The sequence below is a fragment of the Hipposideros armiger genome, unplaced genomic scaffold, assembly GCF_001890085.2.
Source record: "Hipposideros armiger isolate ML-2016 unplaced genomic scaffold, ASM189008v1 scaffold_284, whole genome shotgun sequence".
NCBI classification, from domain to species: domain Eukaryota; kingdom Metazoa; phylum Chordata; class Mammalia; order Chiroptera; family Hipposideridae; genus Hipposideros; species Hipposideros armiger.
In genome coordinates this window covers 86,968-95,074 of record NW_017731634.1, presented here as the reverse complement: position 1 = coordinate 95,074, position 8,107 = coordinate 86,968, and the positions used below count along the sequence as shown (strand labels likewise).

Sequence of the window (8,107 nt, the reverse complement as noted above, 5' to 3'; positions counted from 1 at the left end):
GTTCCTGCCAGTCTGAGCGGAATGGAGGCCGAGGGACCGAGAGTCCCTCGGTCTAAATTACAGATATGCAAATCGTCCCAGCAGACAGATGGGCAGCCATGCTTGACGGCCCAGAGACACCCAGGAATCCTGCTTAGGTAAATCCTGTGCTATAGGTGTGATCATTCTCATTCTACAGATGAGAAAAACAGAGCCCCCCTCCCCCAACATTCACACAGCTGGTAGGCAGCCGAAGGCCTCGAATCGGTGGCTGGTTGAAGGCTTTTGCTCAAAAGTGCATCAACCAACGTGCATCGCCTTGGAAGGGGGCCCTGGGGGCAGGATACGTGTCCTCATCCGCTCCGTCCCCTCCTGCAACCCCAGCACCATCCACCTAGTCCGCATTCCCCTACCTCACCTGGGCCCACCAAGGCTCACCTCACGCTGGGCTCAGCAGGCCCATGACGTACCAGCCAGGGTGACTGTCCCCACGAAAACCCCACTGCGTCTCTCTGGGAGCCGAGCCTCCCGACCTACTTCCCACGGCCCACAGACTCAGCCCCACCTTGGCTGAGCCCTCCAGGGGCCCTGTCCCTCTTTAACCCCCCTCACTCTTCCTACCTCTCCGACCTGAAGGGCCATCCAGAGCCTGTCCTTGGCCGAGCCCTGCCCTTCAGAGCTTCCGTTGGGACATCTGGAAAGTGGGGCACAGCGTGCCTTTCTCCCAGGGTCACTTTGACAGTTGAGATAAAAAATTCAGAGGGCTCTGGGCTGGAGCTGGCGTAGGGTGGGTGCAGGAGATTCTGGGTGTCATTGTCAGGCAGACCTTCCCAGGGCTGGGGGCAAGGGTACGCGCACCCTGGTGGCAGGGGAGCAGGGGTAGGAGTGGGGCAGAAGCCGTTCTCTGAAACCCTGACGGATGCTTCTGGAGCGAGGGATGGATGGATGAACCAATGAATATCATGGCAGCTCAGGTGAAGTCATGTCAGATGTCAGCTGACTTCAGAGAAAGAAAGGAACATGATTCAGGAGTCAGGCAGCCCTGGAAAGACGCACGGGCCCCATAACTGGAATGGGGGCGGCCCCATGGCGAGGAGCCCAGGGCATGGGAGGGGAGGGGTCTGTGCAGGGTGGCAGACCTGAGTGGGGCATTCCTTCCCAGGGCTGTGAATCGTCCTGAGGAGGGTGGCCGGTTGGGGACAATGGTTTGCATACAACCGCCCAGGGCCTGGTTGAAGGAGCTCACGTGCTTGTCTGGGGAAGAGAAGGTTCCGGATGCAGAGCAGGCACCTCCAATGGTGGCCACTGGCGTATGGAAGTGGCCCCACAGGGCAGAAAGGGGGCTGGGCGGGGGGCTTGGAGGAGACAGGCGGAATGGGCAGGGGTGCCTGGCAGCCTGGTGGGTGAGCAGGTGGTGTGCGGTCAGGACAGAGCTTGAGGGTGGCCCATTCCCAGGGGTCCCCAAGTCTCCTGTGAAAGCAGCTTTTTGCCCGTCACCTGCACCCACAGGCATCGGCTGCCCTCCTGCTGTGCGCTGCCCGCTCTTGGGTCCTGGGGATGTGGCAGTGACAGAGCCCTCAGGGGACTGACGACTCGTGGAGTGGGACAACAGGAAGCAGGGTCTGCTCAGGGCGGAGGAGGGCTCCCCGGGGGTCTCCCCTGTGACAGGTGTTGGTCCCACGCATTCCGCAGGTGCCGGGGTAGTGGTCTGCAAAGGAGCCAGAGAAGGGGCGCAGGGTCAGTGGGGCCGTGCAGGCGCCAGCCCTCAGCGTCTGGGCAGAGCCACAGCCGGCGATTCGGGCAGGGAGCGCTGGGGCGGGTCCTGGGAGCTTCATGGGCCCAGAAGACACCTTCTGATTCAATTCTGGCTAAGATCAGAGCCCCAAGAGTCCAGAGCGGTGGTGGCGTGATCCCACCACATGTGACACTGCACTGGGGACATCGGGTGAGGCAGAAGCTGGAGGACCAGCCAGAGGCCGCTGCAGTCATGGAGAAGGGGGAGGGAGATGGGGGCAAAGCCATGTCAGGTCAGCAGGTGGAGCTTGGAAGCAGGTAGGGCCTCGATGTGTGTCGGTGAAGATGGGTGGGCAAGGGACTCCCCAGCCAGGGTGCCTGGTGCAGCTGTGCAGGTGCGAATGCAGGCTGGGAGGGGGCGGCTCCTTTGCCCACATCCAGGAGGACAAGCCAGGTAGCGTGCAGGGGTCACGAGCAAGGGCGCTGGAGCCAGGCTGCCGGGTTTCACTCCCTCCTTGGGACCGCGGTGTGTCCTCGGGTGGCCGAACCTTTGCACGTCCCCACCTCATTCAGTAAAGTGACCCACTTGCTGCCCTGACCTGACAGCCATCTGGGGCTTGGTGATGCTTTGCATTTTTTTGTTTCGTTTCGCTGCATGTAAGTTCCTGTACCAGTGAGCTGGCCTGTGGCTGGCAGCCTCTTCCGAAAACGAGGGCAGTCATTGTTTCACCCAAACTCTGTTCAGCCACGGGCCGCCCCCAGCAAAGGCCCACAGGAATTCGGAGCCATTTGTAGCCCCTGGAGGTTGGTTCAACCATCGTTTCTTCCTAGAAGAGCATGAAGCCCGTGTGGGTGCTGAGCCGCCCATTAGACTAAAAACTGCCGGATAACCTTGTGGTTCTCTAGATGGGGCCCACGTGCCAGAGGGGACCGCCCATCTTGGCCTGGGTGCTGGAGGAGGCCATTTGCCTTAACAGAGGCTGGTGGCCTGGACGGAAGCTGGTGCCTAGGGTAAGAGGTTGGCAGGATCAAAAGCAGAGGGCTGGGGGGGGGTTCCTGCAGCCACTCCAATTTGTTCCCACCGCGGGCCTGGGAGGGAGAGAGTGCCGCTTAACTGGCACCTCCAGCTGTTTCGTTTTTCACCACAGCACCCTGCCTCAGGACAGGGAGGCTAAACTGTCTCATTGCCAGACTTGGTCTCAGGTGCCGCAGGGCAGAAGGCAGCGGGGTGCCATCTCAGGGTGCTGGGAGGCCTCAGCCATGGCCACCTCAGCAAGCCCTGCAGGGCCCAGTCTTTCTGCAATAGGTTCAGGGCGCAGTTCCGGCCAACCCTCACCCAGGGGCGCGTCCTGGCCCCACCCCACCACACCTCACTTGCCCGAGCTGGGACAGAAGGCTGCCCAGCGCTCCTCTGGCCACGTGGCCAGGGTGTAGTCGGGCGGGGCAGGCGAACAGGGCACTGCCCTAGCTCCTTGAGGAGGGGGCCTCTTGGCTGTTCCAGGCGGGACCCCAGCCGCACCCCCGCCCCAAGGGCAAGGACCACCCCTGTTCTGTGGGCAGCTGAGGCAGCAGAGGCCTCTGGGCACCAAGGACCCCAAGAGGCTGGGCTCTGAGCATCCAGCTGGAATCGGGCTGGATGCAGCCCGGGGAAGAGTACGTTATACAACGGGCCACCCGACCCCTCTGCCCAGGTAGGAGACTTCCGGACACTGGGACATTCTGCGGTCCTCTCGAGACAGGGCCACAGGGTGATTGAAAGGGGCCCAGGAAGGCCCTGGGGTTCCCTCCTGTAATGGTCTGGGTTTACCTGCCACCTCAGATTTCAGGCCATCTAGGTTACTGAAATCAAAGTAAGATAAACGGTGGTAAGGGGGCCACCGGCATGGTGATCATGTGATTCAGAACAGCTGAGATGGATTGTTTGGGGGTCGAGGGGTGGGTGGAAGGGTGGAGTTCTTGGGTCTTTTCTCTGCTGAACTGAACAGAGCTGCCCTCTCCCTGAAAGCTGCCAGTGCCCCCATGGCCAGGGTGGGGGAGTGTGCGCCCCGCCTTGACCCTCCCTCTGCTCAGGCCCCGTGTCCGCCCTCTGTCTCAAGGTTCTACAGGAAGGGTGGACAGTAGGAGCCCCTGCGACCAAGGTCAGAGGGTCGGGCAGACAGGTAGGAGGGTCCTCCCATGGAGGCCTGGGAAGGGACAGGTGGGAGTATGGGGGAACAGGATGCCCCAAAATCCTGCCCTGTGGGCCACACAGCTGAAGGGGTGTCAGGTGATGGGAACAGGACAGGGGCGTCCCGATGAGGGGTCAGGGAGGACAGTGGCTTCCAAGAGGAGGCTGGTCCTGGCCTGGCCTGGAAGGACAGGGATGGCGCGGGGAGAGGGACATGAACCGAGGGTGAGTGTGGAGTCAGCCCCCAGCTGGGTGCATGGGGACAGGGCAGGGGTCAGAGGAGACACACAGGGATAGGGTAGGAGGCAGGGAGGGGACAGGTGGCGACAGGGCAAGGGGAGAGTGAGAGGACATGTGAGGACAGGCGAGGGGTCCCCAGGAGGCTGTGCTTCTGGCTGGGAAGCTGTGGATGGTGAGATCCGGGGCCTGGGGGAAGTGCGGAGGGAAGGCCAGCAGTCCCTCCGGGCCCGGGACTCCGGCCTGGAGCGAAGGGCTCTGGGTGCGGGAGGCTGTGAAGCCGTAGTCCCTCCTCCACCAGAGGTGAAAACAGAAAGTAACCCCGGGAGAAAACCACTAGGCTGAGAAGTCAGTGGGGCGTGCCTGCACTCTAGAGAGACCCACCCGACTCTGTGGGTCCCGGGGCCCTGCTAGTGGGGGCCAGCAGCCGGGCAGGGAGGATCGTCAGGCTGCACGCCCCAGGACTTTCTGAGTTATAAATATCTGGGGGAAATTCCTTGAGGTGAAGTGGGTTGGAAGCCCCAGCTACAGGGCCTGGGGGACAGGCTGGGTAGAATCCGCGATGCGATGATTCCATGACTGTCCAGACCCCCACAAATGCTGCGCCTGATACTTCTGACACCCACACATGTCCCACAGTCATTCCCCTTATTCGCGGGGGACCCCCCCCAGACCCCCCGTGGATGTGTGAACCATGGATGGTACCGGACACTGTAATATACTTGCTTTTTCCGGTACCTACACACCTATGACGGAGTTTAATTTATAAACTAGTCAGAGATTAACAACAAGGACTAGTGATAAAATCGAGCAGTGATAACAGCCTGCTGGCATAGACTCATGCGCCTGTGGTCAGTGCTCAGGGGTCCCTTGCTGAAGTCCTCACAGAGGCTCCACGCTTTCCGGAAGCACGCTGTCGTCACTCGCAACACGTTTCCCGTCCGCCTCCCACCACCAGTTCAAGGCCTGTCCCCTCCTAACTAGCACTCGCCACGCTCTGTGGCTGGAACCTTTGTGGCCTGAGGGGCGACAGCAAAACTGGCACAGATTTCTTCACCGTTTCACAGATAGAAGAGTCGTCCTCACCATAGATCTCGGCAACCTCCGCACACGGTACTTTTCTTTCCTCGTTAAGTCGAGAGCTTTCACTTCTTTACTTACAGGAAGCACTTCACGGCTTCTCTGTCATGCCCGACTACCAGCACCCCACTCCTGCGCTTTGGGGCCTTTACTAAGGAAGATAAGGGTGACTTGGGCGCAGCACTGGGGTCGCATGACAGTCCATCTGATAACCCAGAGGGCGACTAAGTGACTAATGGGTGGGGAGCGTGTACTGCGTGGAGATGCTGGACAAAGGGACGATTAATGTCCTGGGCGAGATATTAACGTCCTGGGCGAGATAAAGCGAGAAGGTGCGAGATAGATAAAGCGAGAAGGTGCGAGATTTCATCACGCTACTCAGGAAGGCATGAAATTTAAAACTTGTGAATTATTTATTTCTGTAATTCTCCATTTAATATTTTTGGACCATGGTTGACCGTGGATAACTGAAAGCCTAGAAAGTAAAACCGTAAATAAGGGGGGGGGCACTGTACTGTCCCTTCCCCCTTCCCCAGAGGAGAGAGGATCGGGGTGCCCAGGGCAGCCTGGGGGTTCTCGGTGAGGAGCTTGAGTCTCTGCACCTCCGATCTTTGACCAAGCAGCAGCGTTTCCTCTTTTCTACTCTCCGAGCTCCTGCCGGGGTGGCACGTGGTCCCTGTTGCCTACAGAGACCTGGTCTGTGGCTCCGTCCGCCACTCGTGTTCTTGGGGGGACCTGGGTCTAGTACAACCAGCTCTTCAGAGTTTTGCAGGGAAGCTGGAAATCATAGCCCCGTGAGGCTTCCTGGTTCAAGTCCCATGGTCTAAGTAAGATGGCCAGGTGTCCAGACCCTTGCTGTTCCGATAAAGAATAGGAGTGCAAGTCCCCAGGGGAGGCTGGGAGACAGCTGAAGCCGGGGGCCTGCTGCTGAGGTCTTGGGGAGATGGGTCTGGGGTGGGTTTGGGGGTCCCATGTCCTGACACAGAGGAAGTCCCTGCTTGGCCCAGCACAGCTCTGCCCTCTGTGGTGCCGGAACTGCTTCTGGTGCCCACGGCCAGCGGTGCTTGTGTGGCCAGGTACGGCAGCCAGGACACAGAAGGCAGGATACTCAGACAAGAAAGGACACCTTTCCTTTTTTTTTTTTTTNGGTCACCCCCACAGTTCCCAGGGAGCTGAGATGTGTCCACTCAGCTTTGAATGGGCAGTGGGGGCCCCTTGCTGAGCCGCCTGTCCTCCCTCGTGCAGCTTCACGCCAGGCGCACGTGTACTGCACATGGACACAGGCTCTGCACAGACGTGTCTGCATCCTGCACCGCACCCCTGGGGGTCAGGAGCCTGGGAGCCCACCGCTGTCACCCAACACTTTCGCCAGGAGCAGCCACTGAGTGAGAGACACTTCCCTCAGGTGAGGTGAGGCACAGCTGCTGGCCTCGCCTGGCTGCCCCAGCGGGTGGAGGTGAGAGCACCAGGCTTCCTGCTAGAGCCCCTTGGGAGTGTGAGTATGGGTGGGTGTGTGTGTGTGCTGATAGGAAAAACAGGTGAATAGCAACAATTTCCTGGTTGGACCCAGTATTGAAAAAGGCGGGTCCTTGCTTGTGAGCACCCCTGCCGCCATGTGACAGGTGAAATGATACAGAATGTGCTGACTCAGGGACAGACTGAAGTTCTCCGTCCGGGGACAGATTCATTGCACCCTTCTCTGTACTTCTCTGTGTTAGGACATTTCTACAGTGAGAAGCAGCAAAGAATCATGCAAACGCAGGGTGGGGGAGGGGCGGAAGGGACAGCAGCCCCAGTCCCAGCTCCTCCAGCCACAGGCAGGGGCGTCCCCACGCGGAAGGCATGGCATCTGGAGCACTGAGTACGGGCTGGCCACTCGCCTCAGGGCTCTCGGCCAGGCTCCGCCCCACCCTGGCCTGCCCCGAGGCTCCAGGCCGGCCTCACCGCTCCAATGTCATCACCTAGGCGACCAGGACGCTGCTGCCACCGCCTGCCTACTGAGCCACAAGCCAGCCGGCCTCCTGGCCACCTCCCCTCGACATCGACCCTCCGGGCCCGGGCTTGGCCAAGGTAGGCTGGGGCTCGGCCTGGCCCTCCTCTTCCAGGCTTGAGCTTGGGGTCCTGTTGCCGCCCCCCCTGCACAGCGGCTTCTCGGGGCCACTCAGGGTGCAGAGCCCCCTCTGCGCTGCCTCCCACCTGGTGCCCAGAATGGGGTGCCCTGGGGCAGGGGTGGCAGACAGGCAGGTTGGTGGCCAGGCCAGTGCAGGGAGGCTGTGCCAGTGATTCCCCCGACAGGACTTGGGTGAGGACGGGCCACTGCTTCATGGCACTCTGTATGGCCCCCGGCTGGGGAGAGACTGGGCAGAGACTGAGACGGCTCTGATAGCATCACCTCCCTCCTTGGACTGCCAGGAACTCTCTCCACTTCCTGCCCAGGAGGCATGGAGTAGCACCCAGGCCTGCAGCGCCAGGCGCTTGCCCAGCTGGGGGCCCCCCATTCCTTAGCCTCCTGGGGCCAACCCAGAACCAGCTTTCCCAGCTCCCCTCACCCGCACCAAGCCCCAGAGGCTGCCCTGGTCTCCCTGGCTTCACCTGGTCACCCGCAAGGCGACCCCAAGTCCTGGGCAGAAGGAGTCACCTGCCCACCTGCCACCACTGTCCCGCTTACATGGCTGGACCCCCGAGGCCAGAGGTCCTCAGGGTCCCATCACACTTGAAGGAAGGGGCTGGCGCGGGGATTCTCTTTGAGGAAGGCAGAGTGTGCGTGTGCACGTGCGCGTGTGCGCCAGGTGAGTGTGCGTGTGTGTGCGTGCTTGTGTGTGTGATGGCGGTGAGAGGGTGGGTGGGGGAGCTGAGCAGCTGCCTCGTGTTCCTGCCAGTCTGAGCGGAATGGAGGCCGAGGGACCGAGG

At 60.9% G+C, this 8,107-nt stretch overlaps 1 protein-coding gene across 3 annotated transcripts in view; it reads left to right on the top strand.

The window, feature by feature from the left end:
- Window positions 1-7,184: 7,184 nt before the first annotated feature.
- TP73 (tumor protein p73) overlaps window positions 7,185-8,107 on the top strand; it is a 53,276-nt gene continuing 52,353 nt past the window's right edge. For all 3 annotated transcript variants that reach the window (XR_002125750.1, XM_019658568.1, XM_019658567.1), the window contains exon 1: window positions 7,185-7,267. The gene's annotated coding sequence lies outside the window, so the exon portion shown is untranslated. The remainder of the gene's footprint in view (window positions 7,268-8,107) is intronic.